The sequence below is a fragment of the Adiantum capillus-veneris genome, chromosome 18, assembly GCF_014529385.1.
Source record: "Adiantum capillus-veneris isolate H3 chromosome 18, ASM1452938v2, whole genome shotgun sequence".
Classification (NCBI taxonomy): Eukaryota; Viridiplantae; Streptophyta; class Polypodiopsida; order Polypodiales; family Pteridaceae; genus Adiantum; species Adiantum capillus-veneris.
Genome location: NC_140948.1, coordinates 106,906,518 through 106,928,242, shown reverse-complemented (window position 1 = coordinate 106,928,242; position 21,725 = coordinate 106,906,518). Strand labels below are relative to the sequence as shown.

The 21,725-nt window shown below is 41.4% G+C and overlaps 1 pseudogene; it reads right to left on the bottom strand.

The window, feature by feature from the left end:
* Positions 1 to 5,613: 5,613 nt before the first annotated feature.
* LOC147436154 (uncharacterized) lies at positions 5,614 to 8,173 on the bottom strand (annotated as a pseudogene).
* Positions 8,174 to 21,725: the final 13,552 nt, after the last annotated feature.

The following is a 21,725-nucleotide window of genomic DNA, read 5'->3' as shown; positions in this document are numbered from 1 at the left end:
CTGATTTGTTCTTGACTTCTTGTGAGTGCAGGAACTGATAGACGAAATGACTGCAGCATTTTGATCTGATTGATCTCGAATAGACATGGTTGCAATAGGGGTTAGTCAATCGGACATCGATGAGGTCCCGATTGGACCTAGATGTGATTGCTAGCTACATTGCTGATAAAACATGGTCTAAGATCCGATTGAATGTTGAATGTCATGTGATGTCCTGTGATGTCTGGTGATGTCCTGTGATGTCGTGTGATGTGACTGTCGATTTTGTACATGTGCTAGATGTGTGTTCCTAGTACGTAGGTACTAACAATCAGTGTCTGCTGAGACGGTTTATGGCTTTTGTCGGTTTTGCAGGCGTAATCGCGGTCGATTACAATGCTTTCAAGAGGGGGATATGTCACAAAGTGATGACGTGGCGGACAGCAAAAACCCTAATTTTTGCCAGAAACCCTAAAATTCTTGCAAACCCTAAATTTTGCCAAAAACCCTAAATTTCGAAAATCGTGGAGGCGGATTATTATTATTAAAAAAATTTATATTTTTTTTTGAAAAATGATGAGCGACGCGAATTTTGCTTTTGTTTTTCTTTTGTAAAAAAAAAGAGAAAAGACTCTCTAAGAGAGAGAGAGAACTGATGCTTTTGATTTTAAAAGCTTTTGGGGCTCTGCTTTTGGGCATCCCTTGTAACCTTTAAATTAGTGGTGAGGGCCTCACTTCTCAGAGCATCTGGACGCAGAGTCTGAGAGTGAAACCCTAACCGCTCTCTTGTACTTTGATGATTGATTAATACAAAAAGAAATACCGAAAGGGGCGCCAGTCTTTGGGGCCAATATCTCTAGGCACGGAACTCCGCCGGGCCAGTGCAAATCTATTGTGATCTGTGAATTGTTTTGAAGTGGTTAATTTGGTGCTGTCGCGGTTGATTCTTGACTTGGAGTGTCCAAGTTTGTTACATGGTGCTCATGCTTTTCTTGATTCTTGGAAAATATCAAGATATCATCCAAATATATTACCACAAAATAATCCAAATACTCTCGAAAATTATCGTTCATTAAATGTTGAAAAATAGTTGGGGTATTTGTGAGACCAAATGGCATGACGGTATATTCAAAGTGGCCATACCGTGTCCGAAAGGTTGTCTTCCATTCATCACCTTCTTTGATTCTGACTAGGCTGTAAGCACCACAAAGATCTATTTTTGTAAATATTCTTGCCTTGCCAAGGCACTCAAGAAGCTATGGGATCAAGGGAAGGGGATAGCGATTCTTGACGGTGATCTTGTTTAGGCCCCTATAATCCACGCACATCCGGAGAGTTCCGTCCTTCTTTTTTACAAAGAGTATTGAAGCTCCTGCCGGGGACTTTGAATGCCATATGAACCCCTTAGCAAGATTCTCATCAATATTTTTCCGTAATTCTACCAATTCATCTTGAGATAGCTTGTATATTGGGCCAAAAGGGGGTTGGGTTCCATCCTGAAAGCTCTATAGCACAATCATAGGGTCGATGCTCCGGTAAGAGGTCTGCATTCTTCTTTTCGAAAACATCATTGTAATCTTGATATTGACGTGGTAATGCCTCCATGATTTTTGTTGTCGACGTGTCGGTTGATGTTGCAAATATCAAAAAAGTTGGATACTTTTTGGTTGCACGTATGAAGACCTTGGCTCCAAGATATATAGGCCTAATATGCCTTCTCTTCTTCTTTTGGACGTTTCGTGGTTCGATTCTCCGAGCTCTCCAATCAATGTCAGGATTATGTAATTCAATCCAGGTAGCCCAATAACAATTGGACTGCTTGGGCTTTGTATAATATTGAACGCTATTCTTGAAACATGCTCCTGCAATGTTACTTCTATGGGGCGAGTTTCATACCTGGCATCCCTTGAAGCAAGGAGACGACCATCAATGACTTCTACAATTGGCTGGATTAGACTTCTCCACAAGTGGTATGCCTTGTTCTTTTGCAAATTCTTTGTCCATGAAGCACGCCGTTGCGCCTGAATCTAGTAATGCTTCACAATCCATGTGCCTACCCAGCATATGGATCTTGACTAGTAGCATAAAACTTGAAGTGGAATCAGCGGAAAGAAAGAGACCTTTTTTTGCTTATCTTTTGTCGAATCGGTCGATTTCTATTGGGGTTGGACGTCCATGTTTTCCGAACACGTTGAGGCTATTGCACCGTGAACCTTCATCCTTCTCTTCCTTGGACACTGTTGAACTATGTGTCCATGCTCTCCACAATACATACATAAGCCATTAATGCGTCGCCTTTGCTTCTCTTGGCCTGAGAGAGGTTGAAACCGTGCTGAATCAATTTGCATGGACTCAATGCTTGATTCGTGGCCCTGTTGAGGTGTGTAGCCATTATGTGTCACTTCTGTTTGGGGTCGCAATGGCGCCCCAAGGCGCCTCTCTTGTCTCCTCTCAAATAGTCGATTATCACATTCTATTGCTTGAGAGATGAACTCGCTTAGTGTGTGAACCTTTGGCATAGTCAATAAAAGATCTTTTACGTCATCCTTTAATTCCCACCAAGATTGGCTAATGAAATATTCCTCATGCCAAGTCAGATCACAAGTGAGCTGTGGAAATTCGGATGCATAGACAGATGCAGGTCTTGATCCTTGGCGGAGATTTCTAAGTTTGGTTTCAGCAACCCTTGCTCTATCAGTATCCCCAAAGGTTGCAAAGAACTCCCGCACAAAAGCTTCAAAGTCATGAAGAAGAGGAGATTCTTTTTCAAGTAAGGGAGCAAACCAAGAGAGAGCCGTACACGAGAGGAGAGTCCCAATAAGGCCTACTTGAGAGGCGTCATCTGGATAACGCTCTCGTTGCATTCGAATGAAGAGACGCACTTGTTGGAGAAAACTTCTAAACTTTGATCTAGTCCCATCAAATTTTTCAAGCATGCTGACCTTCGGCTCCTTATGTTGTTGAGAATAGCTAGATCTTGCAGCTTGTGCTTGATGTGTGCTCGTCTCTTGAAGCTCTTGAATTTGACGTTGAAGATTTTGCAACACCGGTCCCAAGATTAGGGGTGCTCTGCTTGAAGTTGAGCGTTACTCTCCCAAAGTTATTGTAACTGAGCTTGGATGCTTTGCAATGAGTTGATGACACCTTCCATCGCCGGCTCCATGATGGCTTGAGAGGATTAAGAGATGGTAGTCTTGCCAAACTGTTATGAGCACGTATAGAGCTAGAAGAGAGCAAGAGGAGACGCTCACGATGTACAAGAACTTGGATTTGATGATAAGCTTAATATGATTACAAGACTTAATACTTTATTAAGAGAGCTAGATACAAGACTTGGATTACATGACTTGAGTACAAGACAAGGCTTGATTGCAAGGACAAGACTTGAACATAAGAACTAGAAGAGGGATTTCCTCATAGGAGGCTCACAACTGGTGTTGGCAAGACTGAGGGGCTTGTGGCCCAAGACCCCTATTTATACTAGTGCTTGAGGAGGTTACTTGAGGAGGTTAGGACTTTCTAGGTTCTTCTTGAGGAGGTTAGAATCTTCTAAAACCTTCTTGATCCTTCTAGTCCTTCTGGATCCTTCTTCAACTTTCTAGAGCTTTCCAGAAACTTCTAGATTCTTCCAGAATCTTCTCCAAGCTTCTAGAAACTTCTTGATCCTTCTAGTTCTTCTAGAACCTTCTAGATCCTTCTTCAACTTTCTAGAGCTTTCCAGAAACTTCTAGATTCTTCCGGAATCTTCTCCATGCTTCTAGAATCTCCTTGATACTTTTAGAACTTCTAGATTCTTCTAGAGCCTTCTAGCGATGATGTAGGTGATGACAGACGCTGATGCAGGCAACGATTGACTCTCAAGCATCCATGACACTAAGGCCCCCCAAGAAACATGAGGCCCTACCATGTGACCCCTCTCTGTGCAAACTAAGGGGTTCTTGATAAGTGGCTACCTCAAGTGCTCCTCCAAAAATCTCGATGTGTTGTGCTTCAAGCCCTCCCAAGGCTACTCCCAAGAGTAAAGTATGCTCAATGCAAAACGATCCTCCCAACCGCTGCTCAGACCCACTCTGTGAGTCTTAGTGAATATCCAACGTGTCGATAGGCTCCATGTGCCACCTATTTGTGGTACTTGATCCTGTGCCTTTGAAGTAGCAACTCTTAGAGCTCTGCCCTTGAGAGAAGTCCTATGACAATGAGCTCCTCGAGGAGAACTCTACTCTTACGTATTGGGTCAATGATGCCTAGGCCTCCCTAAGATCCCAAGCAAGAGAGAGGCGTACGTAACTCCAATGAACCAGTTTCCTCCATATAAAGAGGAAGAGGGGATTTGTCTACTGCAAAAGGGACAAGTCTAGTCCAACCTCACAACCCAAATAACACACTGCAATCCCTAGTGGAATCCATCTAAAGCCAAAGCCTATGACAAGGTGAAATGGTCATTGGTGAAAGCTACTCTAGAAAGGCTAAGTTTTGGTTCTTGTACAATAAGATAGTAATTAAGTGTTGTGCACACCAAAGTCTAGTTGTAGCATAGTACACCCTTGTTCTGGCACCCAGGCATAATCTATCCCTTCTAGTGGAGCCAAATTGTCATCCATAAATGAAGATAACTCTTAACAAGCAAAAATATTAATTAGGCACCACTCTATGCTTGTATAGAGGAGGTCTTTCTTTCCAAAAGGCCATATGGTTGTCACCTTAGTATACATAGGTGTGTAGTTAAGGCTACAGCTAGGCCTGGAATATTATCACTATGGATGGGATGTGACTAGAGAGGTCCACCACTTATCTTCTACATGCATGTATTGCATAAGAACTAAAGTGGTGGGGGCATAACAGTTGATGAGAAAGACAAACAACCAAAGCCACCAAAACACCAAGCGCCATAAACAATTAGGGCTGGAGCTGTAATGTAGAAGAGAACTCAAAGTTGCATTATCCCTTGCATTGTGCTACAAGAATAGATTGTGAGAGAAAATTACATTACGAAACCCTTGATCCTTATTTATATCTCTTGATCTTAATCCCTCCCTTCATCTCATTACCCGCCTCATCTCGCTCTCTCTTTACCTCTCTATCTGTCTTAAATGTGTGCACATGCAACCCCACCCCCCACACACACATATATGCTTATTGCTTATTTAATTAAATAGAAACCGTACAAAGTGCCAACTATGCTACAAGGTCTTCTAGGATTTCCAATTTGACTCAATTTTAAATTATTTTTTTTTTGGGGAGGGGGGCAATTTACTGACATAAAAAAATAAGGCCTTCATGAAGATGCAAATCACGGAAAATACCTCCACCGTGCAACAGCGCAAGAAAGGGAAGCTTAATCATGAGGACAAAAGAACAAAGCAAAAGACACATAAAACAACTCGTTCTCAAAAGTACAGTGGATTAATATCCTCCTTAATGTAGAGAACTCATTAATTATGTCAAGAATGTAGACAATTCATAAAAAATAAGACAATCAATCAATCAATCAATCAATCGTGAACTTGCAACAGCTTAAGGTACACAAAAGTGACAACTACATCTTACCTTTGTAGAGAAATCGCTGATCAATACTGCAACCCACCTTTTTAAAGAAATCAGTCAACAACTTGCCGATCAAAGTAAGATGGGGGAAGCTCCAGAAAACTCAACAAAACTTGATCACGAGGACAAAAGAACCAGTTCTCGAAGTACAAAATGAATCTATTTTATAGACTAAAGCATTCGATCTACCTTAGTTCAGTATTGGCAGAATACCAAAAGGCTTCATTCATATTCTACTTGCATGACATCGTCCTCGTCCTCCATAAATCTCTGTGAGTCAAATCTTGGTGGTATCCATTCCCACAAGACATCCTTCTCCTTGTCAGAATCATCCTTGAACACATCCTCACAAGTCCTAGAGAGGATCCTCAACTTCTCAAGAATATTAGCCGCATTCATCCTCTCAGACTTGAGGTGCTGGAAACCTTCTAGCCCTTTCACGATCACTGTGGTGTGCTCAACTTTCACTCTCTCACCCTCCCCTCTATCTCCAATTTGAAAAAGCAGTTCAAGACTTCCTGCACGTTCTGTATTGCCAAGAGCTGCAAAGAAAAAGAAGGTCAACCTCCAGCCTTTGCATCATAGAATTTCTTTTCTTGGACAGGTGAAGAATCAGAGGGGCAAGCCGTCCCTGGCCAGAGCGGTGGAAGCACTTCAGGATGATGACAGGTTGGATCATCCTCCAGCAGACTGCTTTTTCTTTGCAGCTCTTGGCAACACAGGACATGCAGGAAGGGCAGCCGATGCTCCTACATCCAACAGACCACCACAGGCAGGAACTGCAAAGTCCAGAACATGCTCATTTCTTCTTGCAACAAGGGCAGCACACCTAACAAAGCAATCATCTAATAGCTGTGGAGAAGGTGGAAGAGAGGTGGGGATTCCAAGTTAACACAATTATCCTTCAAGTCCTGCACAACCTTGCTCCCGAACATGGTCTCCAAGAAGTGGCCAAGGGGACACTTTTGATGTAATTATCGCTCTTGGTGCACTCATGCATGGCCAAAATGATAACAATCCTGGCTACAATCTCCCGCCTGATTCCTTCGAGCACCAGCCCATCCTTGCACACTTCCGTCAGCTTGTCTATGAACATAGCGAGAAAAGCATCATTCTTGACATGCAGCAACATAGTAGCAGCAGCAGCAAGAGCCGGCTGTGCAGCAGCTGACGTGTACACTCTTCTTCTATCCTTTGAGATGCAGACAATGGTTCTCATGTGTCTGGCCACAAGTTCTGTGGTAGTGTCCCCCACGTAACCACATCTAGCCCCACGATGCAGACAAACACAGCTATTGCGATGTCTTGGTTCACCCACCCTGTCTCTGCAATATTTATGTCCTTCCCCAGCAGCTTCTTCATTGCAAGTTGTAACCAGCTTGTCAATCACACCCACTGAGTCATAGTATGCTGCCCAAAGCGGCCTCCCATATCATATCGCATTACATGGATTTGTAATGTCACTGCTACCGGCTCCAACCTGAGCAAAAATGTCACTCTTCCCAATCAAGTAAATGGGATGAAAGACATTGAAATGGGTGGCCAATCTTGCGCATGCACTCAGATCATCCTCTTGTGCTGCTGCTAGGTCGGCCACTTTCCTGTCTGTGCCAAGCACTATGCCAAAAAAGCTATCACCCCTCGGCATACTCCTCAATGACCTCCTAAACTTTAGAAAATTGTCACCTAGCTCTCCAGCCTCGTCTACACACAGTAAAACCCTCGCACCACGCTGCTTCAGCTTGTCTATCTCTACCTGGCAGAATTTCTTATGGTCCTCTTCTGCAGCAAAGTATGGCTTATCCGTTATGACTTCAATTGATTTGGTCTGGAATACGGCAAGAATTTCATGCTGGATGGCATCATCTTTCTCCTGTGCCGCCATCCATTCTTCACATGCCATGCCAGGGTGCTGATTGAGGACTGCCAATATACTAACGACAAGTGCCACAAAGGTTGACTCAGTATACTTGGGGCCCTGCATAATGTCTGCCAGCTCTCCAGTGCGTCTAGGGAAACCACTCTGACTCTCCTTCATGCACGATATGTAGACCACATAAAAGCCCATCCTCCACATCTGAAATATCAAACGGGATTTGCCCCAGCCACTACTCTGAACCAACGCAGTAAGCAGTGCATACCACTGGTGACCGTCCCATTGGCTTGCAAAATCCTTCAACTGATCTGCCACAAGGTTAAGCACCTTCTCTGAAACAATATTTGATCTCCAGGCACGCTTTGCAGCTTCCATGTCCTGCATCAAAATTTGCTCACGCAACTGCCTTGTATTCTCATTGATTGGTTTTTCATCAGGGAAAAGGCGAAGAACCTCGCCCAAGGTTGTGCAAGCTGTCAAGCCGTCTCCAGTCGACAGCCTGCGTGTCAAGATCTATGCCCCGTGGTCGTAAAAACATTCGCAAAACGTCTTCAGTGGCATACTCAGTGTTGACAAAATCCAGTAACGCAGCAAGACGCTGGGAGTCGAATGCATCATTTGTATTATGCCCTGGCAAAAGCTTCGCCATGCCTCAGACCTGCAGGAAGCTTCGCCCTAAGAGGAGGTAAGAGGGTTAGTCGGGCAAAGGGGCAGAAAAGTTCAGGAGGGATCTAAGGCTGGAAAGAGGCGGGTTTTCTGAGCGCCGTTGGATTCTCAAGGTGAACTAGGGGGTGAACTCAGGGTGTGAACTACGGCAACTTGGGGTGGATTGGCCTCCTCACGATCTTGCACGGGCATGTTCAAATGGGATCAATGGGGGAGGAGGGTCGGGAGTCACATCTACAAATGAGGGCCATAGATCGGAGCGCGATGGCATTTTGTAAATTTAGAAAAATTAATAAATTCGGGAAAAGTAATAAATTCGGGTGGGGGTGGCGTCGATAAATGTGAGTGACGCGAGATCAGCTTTGGAAATTGGAGTAGAATAACTATGTCTGTAAAAGTACATGTGTCTTTTAAGGGCGTTGTTTAAAATATGATGATAAAAAACCTATCATGTCACACGTTATATATCAATTGGTTGGAAGTGCGATGTTGGCAAATTCAGGTCACATTTGTAAATTCGAAAAATTATGTAAATTCAGGTCGACGGATTATGAGCATATTGCTGATTTTCGATGTGATTCTCTTCTTCTTTTTCCTTTCTTTCACCTATTCCTTGTCTCTTTCAAGCTCTCTCTCACTCACTTTACAATGGAATGGTACATTGAAAGTGAAGACAACAAAGACTTTGAGGGTGAGGAGAGCTACTCTAGCAGCTCAAGTGAAGATGAAGCCGGGGTGCATGAAGCTAGGTCCATGGAGTTTGACCAAATGGTTGGAAGTGCGATGTTGGCAAATTCAGGTCACATTTGTAAATTCGAAAATTCGGGTCGACGGATTATGAGCATATTGCTGATTTTCGATGTGATTCTCTTCTTCTTTTTCCTTTCTTTCACCTATTCCCTGTCTCTTTCGAGCTCTCTCTCACTCACAACACAATGGAATGGTACATTGAAAGTGAAGACAACAAAGACTTTGAGGGTGAGGAGAGCTACTCTAGCAGCTCAAGTGAAGATGAAGCTGGGGTGCATGAAGCTAGGTCCATGGAGTTTGACCACAACCTTTGCAATGTGGAGGGTGAAACATTGGTCAACATGGTTGCACATATATCTTCAAAGTATTTCACGTTCACTAAAGATGCATATGCATTGATGATTAAAACCTTGAAAGAAGACATATCCCCATCCTTGGACACACTAAAATCTTGCGATCCTGGAGGGTTGCTTGACCTCAAAAAGTGACGAAGAATGAAAGTCATTGTGTGTGAGAGGAGGATGCAATAGGGAAATTTTTATTTGTCTCAAATCAGATTCTTTGCTTAGGATTCCTTGTGTTGAGGACTGGAAAATTATTGTGAAAGAAGCACATTATATGGAAGGCTTACCCCATCATAGAGATCTCACATCCACAATCAATACCTGGCAGTCAACTTGGTTTATTGATCTCAAGCGTGGTGGAATTCTGTTGTCCTTCATCAAAGAATACGTCATATCATGTGGATGTGGCCGCCAAAGGAAGACCAATATGGTCACTCAAGGTACCTTTGATCTCAACAGGGCTCCATCATATGAAATACATACAACACGGGCTAATTTGGACATGCAATTAGATCATCTTATGATTGAGCACAAAGTAAGGTTGGTTTTGGTGCGATTTTCAAGGAAACATCTTCTTTCAAGCGTTACGATTGAATACAAATGTCATAGGGGTGGAAAGACAAAGCATGTTGGAAAGATAAGAAGGCTAAGGACATCGAAGAGGTGTGGTTGCTTATTCAAAATTCAAGTTCAATTGCCCAATGAAGGTGACGAGGTTACAATACATATTTACCCCATTCATGATGGCCATACTCCAGGTAGTCTGAGTGACCTCTATCACCTTCTTGTCCATCCAGTTGTCGTAGAGTGTTGCAAAGAGGATTTACTTGATGTTGGTAGTTCTCGTCATGCTGCACAAATGTCACTTTCAAAAGAAAAATATCAAATGAAGCAGGCTTCCATGCTTGATCACACTACGTATCACTTCTTCATGATCCTAAGGGAAGTCCAACTACTATCATTCCAAAAGCGCATGGAAGGTATTCTTTGTCATGCTAAATTTTCATCTTTTTAATTTCGTGTAGAGTCCTTATAATAGACATTTGTTTTTAGGAAGGATCCCCAATGATGATTGGGCAACCATGTATACAGAGGTTAGAGTGTTGCAAGAGCAACATAAGGTGACAAGTTATCGTTTACTCCCAAGTTCATGCTTGTACGTTCTATATTCCAAACATTGGTAATTGTTTTGCTTGTAGGTTGTTTATTTTCAACTTTACAATCCAACAGCAAGAGATCCAAAGGATAAGCCATTCATCCTGATTTTTCAAGATGATTGGATGTTGCAAAATGGCCAAGCATTTTTCTCGAAACAACGCATCGGCAATAGATAGCACTTTCAAAACAAATGTATATGGGCTTCCCCTTTTTGCAGCCGTGCTACCAAATCAACTTGGACAAGGGATCCCTATTTGGTTTATGTTGTGCACCCAAGATGCAGGGGCTCATCATGATGTCATTGCCTTGGAGGTAACTCTACGGATCGTACTTTCAAGAATGGGAGACATCCAACCCACCACTTTGGTCATTGACAAGTCACAACAAGAATTAGAGGCATTTTTTAAGGTGGTCAATGAAGATCCACATTGTTGGGAGACAAAAAATTGAAGGAGAGCATCGCCAAATTTCATGTCACATTATTCTATGTTGGTTCCATGCTAAGAAAGAATGGGTAGATAACCTCCTTCCTCAGGTAAGCATCATGGTTCTTGTGATTTATGATAATCATGTATTCAAGTTATCAACATTGGCTTGGTTCTCACTTTAGGTTCCAAAAGAGATTAGAAGCGAAATCTACATGGAAATGTAAAATCGCATGCAATGCCCAAGTGAGGTTGACTTTGATGGTAGATTTCAACAACTACTTCTTCGATATGCAGCGTATCTCAATGTGGTGCGGTATGTCACCAATGGGTGGTGTGGGAGATTTTGTATATGGAGATCACGTTGGCCAAAATTTTGAAGACTTTTTCCCGATGGAAATGTTGATACCACAAATTTGTTAGAGCATTTGTGGTGGCGGTACATCAAATACACTCTACTAGAGACACGCATAAATCGCTCCATAGTGGATTTGATTCATGCATTGGCGATTCAAAGAGTGGGGCCCGCATGGGTGGGACATTGTTGAAGTTCTTTATGCAAAAACAAGAAATAAGTTTGTATTTTGCCTTGCTTAGTAAGTGCTTGATGTTCATAGCTGCATGTTTATGTAATTTATGTATGCAACTGACTCTGGTCGATTTGGATTTCAAGGCTCCTCTCAAAAACACACCAACAAGCTACGGGAGGGCGATAAAATTTTGCAACGATATGCACTTGACCCCTCTAGCCTTCAAGTTATCAATGAACTATTGATGCAATTCAAAATACAGAGCTCAAGTATACCTACCCAGTGGTACAATGTCAGTTTACAAGCAAACTATTGCGACTGTCCTGATTGGTCCTCTGAATGCAAACATCTTTATGGCGTAAGATTCATTAACACACAACAGTACCCTCACTTGAATGCTATTCTCCCAATTGTGGATAAGGCACATGAGATGATGGATGGGCATCATCATCATGAACCTGATCAATGCAACCAAGAAGAGGATTTAGTGAACAGTCTACAGGAGCTCAAAGACCTACTTCTATCAATAACTCCGCCAAGTGAAGGTTGCAAGAGACTCCATGAGATCATTGGTGAGTCCAAAGGAGATAAACTTGCTAGCTAAAGGAATTATCTGCCAAGTCCAAGAGCATGTCACCCTAACCCGTCTTGGTCATGGAATGCAAAAGGTGTATATGGAGGTCTACTCACCTAATCCGAAAAGCCCACTCGTCAAACCGGAAAGCTTAGAAGAAAGCATCAACATGGCCGTCATCGCATCCAATTTGACGAGCATCCTTGCATTTTTTGTTCGCATTGTTGTACAATAACTCTATTAGTGGATCTTGCATCCACCTTTTGTTGTCATATTTGTAATGCTTTACTCCCTTTGACAAATCGTCATAGTGGAGTAAAGGACGTGGAAGGTCTTATTGGACGGACCGTCCAAGTTTGTGATGGTGTGAGAGGCTTTTATGCCACAATTTCTTCGTGTGACCATGCGAAAACAACTGATGGTGAGTGCACTTTCGCCCTAGCCACATATGATGGTAGCTCTTACTCTATCCAAGCCTCTTCAACGAGAGTTTTAATGATGCTTACACAAACTCCACCTATTCAATTGAGACTTTTGTAATCGGCAATTTGAAATGACATGGGTTTGTGAAGTTGAAGATGTTGCACTACTGTCTTTTCACATGGTTCTTAGTATTGCAGCTCGAATTTACAAAAACAACCCAAATTTACAAAATTCCAGAGAGTAATTTTTGTGTAGCCCAAATTTACTTTTATAGCCTGAATTTACAAAATTCCAGAGAGTAGTTTTTGTGCAGCCCGAATTTACTTCTCACACCCGAATTTACAAAATTCCAGAGAGCTACTTATGCGTAGCCTGAATTTACAAATAACAAGAGAGACCAAAAAATCCTTCACCATAATCAGAAGCATATAGGCACACAAAAAATCGAAGGCCATGACTATAGCATATCCAACAAGTACTCACCAAAATCATAAGCAAATTATCCTAACCATAACAAAATGATGAGACCATTCAGTGCTCTCAATAACCATAACCAAAATCGTAAATTTCCATCGAAAGTCACAACCAAACATTCAAAACCATAACTATTATATATCCAACGAGTACTCACCAAAATCATAAGCAAATCACCCTAATCATAACCAAAATCGTAACATTTCCATCAAGTGCTCATGAAAGTCATAACCAAACATTCAAAACCATATATAATCATTACATATCCAACGAGTACTCACCAAAATCATAAGCAAATCACCCTGACCATAATCAAAATCGTAACATTTCCATCAAGTGCTCATGAAATTCATAACCAAACATTCAAAACCATGTATAACCATTACATATCCAGCGAGTACTCACCAAAATCATATGCAAATCACCCTAACCATAACCAAAATCATAACATTTCCATCAAGTGCTCATGAAAGTCATAACCAAACATTCAAAACCATATATAACCATTACATATCCAGCAAGTACTCACCAAAATCATAAGCAAATTACCCTAACCATAACAAAATGATGAGCCCATTATGTGCTCACGCTAACCATAGCCAAAATCGTAACATTTTCATCAAGTACTCATGAAAATCATAACCAAACATTCAAAACCATAACCATTACATATCTAGCGAGTACTCACCAAAATCATGACTAGATAATCCGAACCTTTGTCATAACCATAACATTAAAACCATGACAACAAGATCGTCATACATATAACTTCAATCAATATAATAATAAAGTTTCATCCAAAACATTCGTCATTACCATGTCACCACATCAAAGAGAGGCTTCCAAAAACTTAAGCCATATTCATAGGTTTACAAAAAAGATAATTGTTGGCTTATGAAGGCATATCAAAACTACAAAGAGAACTTGTATACCGGAAGAACTGCATGTAACCACCAAAGGTTGTGCACAAGAAACCAAGTGACATTTATTTTGCATTGTCCATAGCTCCTTCATTAGCCCAAGCACCAAGGTTCACCTTCAATGTCTCCACCTCATCATGAGTAAACCAATTCACGGTGAACTACAAATGCTAACATGATTAGTTCATGACCATAACAAAGATCTCCATTAGGCATGTAAAACACATAATAGAGATGTTAGCATGCATTACTTACACAATTTCTTGATGCTATGGGACCATAACCTTCTTCAATCAAGAGCTTCATGACCAACATAACATAGAATCCACAATCTTTTGTGTTGGATTGCATTGGCATCTAAACAATATTCATAAGAAGAGATTTCATACACAAACACAACAAAAAACATCACAATCTCTAAAAGCACCTCCATCGTTTGCGTGTGGCAATCTTCAGCTTCTTTTTAAGTTCCAAATGCGTTGCATAAGCATAAAAATGTTGTAAAACTTTACAAAAGAAGACCATACTACCTCAAGAGGAGAGCACACTTATCAAAGTACAAAGACATGTTGAAACACATACCTCTGCAAAGGTGAGATGTAACGTTTAATAGACCGCAAAGAGAGTGAATCAAAGAAAAAGATAGCGCTCCTATCAGTTGGAAGGCATGATATCGGGCATACCCAACAATTGTAAAGTACTGCAAGCGTCCAATGATCCCTAAAACCACCAAAAGCCATTGGTAAGGATTAAAAAGGGGCACCTAATTTGTATCAAAAGCTATGTAATAACAAATTCTTACTCAACAATAATCAAAAAGAAAGTAAACACTCATGAGGAAAGATCCACCTGTCCAAAGTAGTTACGTATCGCTCACTCGGTAGGATTGGTTTTCACAAAAGAGTGCCATAAACTATCAACAAACCATGTTTGATCTAAAGCTTCTTCTCCAAGAACGCTTTCAAGCCATCTATCATTACCCATGATCTCCATTATAATTGCCAAGTTGAACGCAAGTACACGATTTAAGTGAATGATAGAAAAAAAAGAATACTTACAAGAAAAACAAAATTAGAGTTCGAGAGGAAGCTTTTTTTGTCGCTATATCACTTGCGAGCTTTGTGTCAAACATAACCTCGAGGCCATATCAAAGTGAATATAAGGAGGTTAACTTTTCCTCGTGTAACCTATGCAATGATATTACTTATGAGTGTGTAATCTGTTGAAGATGATGAAACAGGAAACAGAAGGAAGACAGCAACTCAGAGTAGGAAGAAGATGGAGAAGGAGAAGACACAGAGCTTGTGTACGAGATCTCTGTAGTCTGTCTCTGTATTGGAATAATAATATGTATACAAACTCAGAGCTACAAAGCTTATATGAAACCCTAAGAGATAAGGTGTCCTTTCACACCAGATGTCCAGGGGGAAAAACCCAGTGGGAGAAAAGTGCCCCTGGTGAAGCGCGTATACACACTAACACTACTACATGTCTACAAATCCCCCCTGTAGTGATAGTGTGAATCCGTACAAGGTAGCAGATCATCATGTGTATGAGAGTAAGCCCAAAGCTTTTCGGAAAGCTTCAAACTTTTCTCGTGATAACGCCTTCGTAAATAGATCTGCAATGTTATCCTGTGTAGGACAGTAAGTTAGTGTGATCTCCCCTGCATGTAGCCTTTCCCTGACATAGTGGTAGTGAACCTCTATGTGCTTTGTTCTTGCATGAAATACTGGATTCCTTGCAACTGCCATAGCACTCTGACTGTCAGTGAAAATGGTAGTGGGTGCCTGTTGACACTCACAAAGATCTGCCAATAACCTGCGTATCCATACACAATCAACTGTTGCCGTGAAAGCTGCCCTGTACTCAGCTTCACAAGTTGATGTAGCCACTATGGGTTGCTTCTTGCTTAGCCAAGATATACATGCATTTCCCAAGAAAAAACAATTGCCACTTGTGGAATGTCGTGTGTCAAAATCACCAGCCCAATCTGAATCGCTGTAACCAAGAAGTTGCATAGAACTGTGCTTTCCATACATATCCCCCCTTGGAAAGAACATGGCAAGATTAGGGGTACCTGAAAGGTAACGAAGTATGCGCTTCACAGCTTGCCAATGATGCATACCTGGGCTGTGCATAAATCTGCTTGCTTGTGAAACCCCAAATTGAATGTCTGGACGAGTGTTGCCTGCCAAATATATCAAGCAACCAACGGCTGCTGCATAAGTATGTACATCAAAAGGTTCTCCAGCATCATGCATGCTCAACTTTGATCCAGTTTCTACGGGTGTAGAGATTGACTTACAATTTTGCATACCAAACTTGTCCAAAATTTTATGCAAATATTTTGCCTGCAACATGTATATGCCATCCTCTGATTGCACAAACTGAATACCCAAGTAATAATGTAGCAAACCAAGATCAGACATCTCAAAGGTTTGTCTCAAAGCATCTTTAAACGCTTCAATTTCATTTGCATTATTGCCTGTAAGAAGCATATCATCCACATAAAGTGTTAGCATAATGAGAACTCCATCTCTCTTTTTGACATACAAAGTACTTTCTGTTGGACTATTTTGAAATCCCTGGCCAATCAAATAAGTATGTATCTTCTCATACCATGCTCTTGGAGCCTGTTTGAGACCATACAAAGCTTTACGCAATCTACATACCTTTTTCTCTTGACCTTTTACAACAAAACCACTTGGTTGACTTAAATAAACTTCTTCCTGCAAATCACCATTCAAAAAAGCAGTTTTGATATCCAACTGATGCACTTTCCAACCATGATGAGCAGCAATTGCAACTAGTGATCTAACTGTGGACGCACGAGAAGTAGGAGCAAAGGTTTCATCATAATCTATGCCTTTCTGTTGCGCATAGCCTTTTGCCACAAGCCTTGCTTTGTACCTGTCAATAGTACCATCTTGTTTCTTTTTTACCTTAAAAACCCACTTTGTACCAATAGGATTTTTACCTGTAGGCAAGTCCACTAGATCCCATGTATGATTCTTATGAATAGAATCAATTTCTTGCTGCATAGCATCTTTCCACTGAACACACTCTAAAGCTTGATCAAATGAATCAGGCTCATCTGCATCACAAAGAGTGCTAAAGCAAGCCAAATCTACTTGCTCTCTGCCAAAAGTAGTACCAGCACGTGTTTTCCGTGGCAACGGTGCATCCAACTTGCTATCCTGCAAAGTTTTCTGAACCCATTTAGGCAAGGTTCTTTCTTCCCTGAGAACTTCTTGCTCTTCACGCACAATTTCCTCTACATCATGAGGTGTCACATGCTGATCAAAAGATTGATCAAGATTATCAACCTGTTGTGAATCTTGATTTTCCACAAAAGAAGGAAGCAAACCTTCAAATACATCATGTGTCTGCATATGAGGTACATCAAAAGCAACCATAGGTTGAGCAGTAGTTTCTGCAAAAATTACATCACGACTTTCAAAAATCTTGTTTGTAGCAGGATTGTAAAGTCTATAACCTTTACTTCCACTACTGTACCCCACAAATATACATTTGATTGCCTTATCATCAATCTTCCCACGTAACTGCTGAGGGATGTGAGCATAAGCAAGACAACCAAAAACACGAAGATAACTGACTGAAGGTTTTTTGTCATACCAAGCTTCATATGCAGTAATGGTCTTCAAGGCACGAGTAGGACACCTGTTCAAAACATGTGCTGCACAAGCAACTGCCTCCATCCATAGCTTATGAGGCAAACTCTTAGCCTTGAGCATACATCTAGCCGTCTCCATTAAAGACCTGTTCTTCCTTTCTGCAACACCATTCTGTTGTGGTGTGTATGGCATAGTGCATTGGTGTTTAATGCCTTTCTTTCCCAAAAAATCCTTAAATGCACCTGACATGTATTCACCTCCTCGATCGGTACGAAGAGTCTGTACTTTGCAACCTGTTTCATTTTCAACCATGGAGACATAATGTTGAAAAACTGCAAACACATCTGACTTTTCTTTGAGTGGATACACCCAACAAAACCTGGAAAAGTCATCAATGAAGGTCACAAAATAAAGGCTGTTTCCCAAAGATGGCGTCCTCATAGGACCACATACATCACTGTGTACAAGCTGCAACTTTCGTGTCGCTCTAACTGAACCATCCTGCGAAAATGCAAATCTGTGCATCTTTCCAAGAACGCAACCTTCACATACATGTCTTGGTGGCATCTCCAATAAAGACAAATCATGCACCATATTATGACGTTGTAAAGTCATCAAACTGCCATAACCAACATGCCCAAATCTAGCATGCCACAACTCAGCATCCTGCATGGCCTGAGTCTTTGTTTCTGCAATACATACCTGAATCTGCTTTTCATAACGATCTAGCACAAATAGTCCATTGTCCAGCGTACCTGTAGTGATAAGAGAATAACCATTCTCTCGATCTCGTACAACACATCTGTCATCCTCAAAAATGACCCGAAGACCATTTTTTGCAAGAGAGGATACAGACAACAAATTCTTCTTGATCCCTGGAACATATAAGACATCTGGCAAGCATAAATCTGAACCATCTGAAATGGTAATCAAAATCTTACCAACACCTTTGATTGGATAAGAAGCATTATTTGCACATGTCACCTTCTTTCCTGCTGGAGCTGCATCCAATGAACAAAACAAATCCTTCCTTGAAGTAATATGCATGGATGCACCACTATCAAAGTACCAAATCATTTGTGTCTTGTCAACATTGTAAGCAGAAAAATTTGAACATACTACAAAAGCATAAGAATCCTGCACAAAGTTTGCAGACTCTTCTTTAGCTGTAGAAGAATCACTAGAAGCTGAAACAACCAAACTTGACTCTTTCTTCTTTTCTTTAGCAATTCGCTTTTTACACTCACTAATGTAGTGACCAGGTTTCTTGCAGTAGTGACATTTACCTTTCTTCTTGGACTTGTCGGAATCACCTTTAGACTTCTCTGAAGATTGTCCTGCACTAGACTTGGAGTGATGAGCACTCTCTTTACCCTTGTTTTTGTTCTGTACAACAAGAGCATGATCCATACCATCCACCTGTAAAGACTTGTTCTTACGTGATTGATCCTCCTGCAATAGCAAAGCCACTAACTCTTCAAAATGAAGAGGGTCAGGATTAGCTCGCAAAGACAGAGTCAACGAAGTCTGAAAAGTCAAATAAGATGGTGGTAGTGAATTGAGTGTTTTGGAAACCAAGTCCTTCTCTGGAATCACTTCATCAATGCTAAGCAATTGCTCTTTAAGATCCCTGATTTTTGTAAGATGCTCGATAATATTGTCACCTTCGTCCATCTGTATTTTGTCAAGTTGTTTCTTCAAAAACTCTATTCTGGCAGCGTTTCTTCCTCCAAACATAGCTTGCAGAGTGTTCCAAGCATCCTCAGAAGTTCTGCAAGATCTGATATGTGGTGTGATTGTCCTCTTTATGGTTAAGGCAATCACAGCCATAGCCTGTGCATCTTTAGTATCCCATCTCTTTTGCTCTGGAGTGACTTGTGAGGGTCCTGCACCACCAGCTGTACCACGACCAGGCGTGACAGGTGCAATGCTAACTGGACGAACTTCATCTCCAGATACATAATCCCACAATCCTTTACCAACCAAAAAATTTTTGGCCATAAAAGACCAAAGAGAATAGTTGGTACCATCCAATTTGTCTTCGGATGTAAACGCACCAAAAATCTCTTTCTCCGTAGATTGAGCCATACTGTAGATGCACACAAGAGAGCAAAAGAACCTCCAAGAGATTCACAAATCTCCTCTCCAATCCAAGAAAAACTCTACACAAAATCTCAGCACAAAGCTAAGACAAGCTGCTTCCCAAAAGAACTGTTTACCTGAAGAAAATCTGTCAAAAAGCACACCCTCTTGATCTAAACGCCTCGAAAAAGTAACTTCTGCTACGCCGCTCAGAACGAAATTCTGAGGGCTCGAACGGCTTCGAAAGGTGGGTAAAACCCCAGGTCGCCTGATCAAAATACTCCCGGAACGTCGAGGATGCTCCCACGAACAAATTTTCCGAAAACTGCCTGAAAACTGCGATTGCGCGCGCGGACGCGAAAACGCAAGTAGAGGCTCTGGAAATCACCTTGCTCTGATACCAATTGTTGAAGATGATGAAACAGGAAACAGAAGGAAGACAGCAACTCAGAGTAGGAAGAAGATGGAGAAGGAGAAGACACAGAGCTTGTGTACGAGATCTCTGTAGTCTCTCTCTCTGTATTAGAATAATTATATGTATACAAACTCAGAGCTACAAAGCTTATATGAAACCCTAAGAGATAAGGTGTCCTTTCACACCAGATGTCCAGGGGGAAAAACCCAGTGGGAGAAAAGTGCCCCTGGTGAAGCGCGTATACACACTAACACTACTACATGTCTACATAATCATTTCAAAACAACACTTAAAAACCTTCCTTGAAACACACCATACCGTGTATTCTTTATTGCCAAAGGATCACCCAAACTCTTGCTTCCAATCGGAGAGGAGATATCTATTTGAAATGTGATTTATAGAACTTGTTTGACAGCCAAGCTACAAATTGAGCTCTCTTAACATACAAACCGCATATGAAAGTGCAAACACATTAGTTGACGAGCTTGAAATCATGATGAGGTAATACCTTACACATGTTTTCCCTTGGTTTCTTACGAACTGGTAGTTTGGCAAGCTTCTTTGCCTTCGTTAAGGTACTCCCCTCATTCTTAAGTTGTGGCTACCATAGAGCAAAAGAAAAGATGTATTAAACAATAAAATTAAAGCTCTAAACAAAGCAAGAAAGCATTTTGAATTCTCCATCTTACCAATGTAGTGACATCATTATTGTTCTCTTCCTGATTCAAATCATTTTGACTGATAAAGCAATCATGACTATGTTGCTCTTCCTCCATTACTTGTTGCCCATCTACAACTCCTTTATAGCTTCTAGACTAAAGAATTCAAGAAAACAAGTTAGCAAACACATTTTTCTTATAATCCCATCAATATACATGATTGTCACGCATGAAGAAAGCAATCTTACCATGACATTGTATCCTTTAGCAATTTTGGCTTGCATTTTAGCAATTCGTTTTGACATGCCATTCTCCCACACTGCCATCTGCTCCTCCATATTTTTTTCCAGCCATTCTTCATAAGGAATTTTAGTTTTAAGAGAGGTAAACATCCACCTCTTCTTTGAACCCTTACGTAAATCCTCCCGATGGTTTCTTCTTGTAAGCTTAATGCGGGTGTCAAGACTTGCAAAGCTCACCTTTGATTGTGTATGATACCGCGACCCTAATTGACCATTTTGGTTATTTTTAGGTCGACCAACTGATCTACGAGGAATGTCAATAGTGATACCATGCCTCTCTTTTATGTGATGAATGATATCTGCACGCTTCTCCCTGGTTTACCCCATTGCGGACAATCTTCAGCAACTCAACAATAGCGTACAAGAGCCCCATCTCTCTCTCTCAAGACCTCGATGTAGTATTGGGGTTCCTATATTATTCATCTCTCTCTCTCTCTCTCTCTCTCTCTCTCTCTCTCTCTCTCTCTCTCTCTCTCTCTCTCTCTCTCTCTCTCTCTCTCTCTCTCTCTGTGCGTGCATGAAAGTGTGTGTGTGTGTGCACACGCACACACACAAAATATTTATGTATCCTCTGCGTGCGTGAAAGTGTGTGTGTGTGTGCACATTTGTGTGAGACGCACGCCACAAAACATTTATGTATCCTCTAGTAAGAAGCTTACCGTTGTAGAAGCTTCAATATCGAGCATACGCGTCTCTTTTTGTGAATCACATGTTACCATATACATGTGGTAGTGATGTGTGTGAACACGCTAGGACCGCCGGGGCATTTTTTCCCTCTTTAGGAGGTTTTTCCCCCCGAGCATTGTATATACGCCCATCACTCTAGGGCTAGCTATCTTTCAATTGCACACTAAGTAACACACTCTATTGTGTGCCTTGAGCTTCCTTCGTCTTCTCCAAGCTGTGTGTGTCTCTCTGCAACCCTAATTCCAACAATTGATATCAGAGCAGGATGCGTCCTCCCAG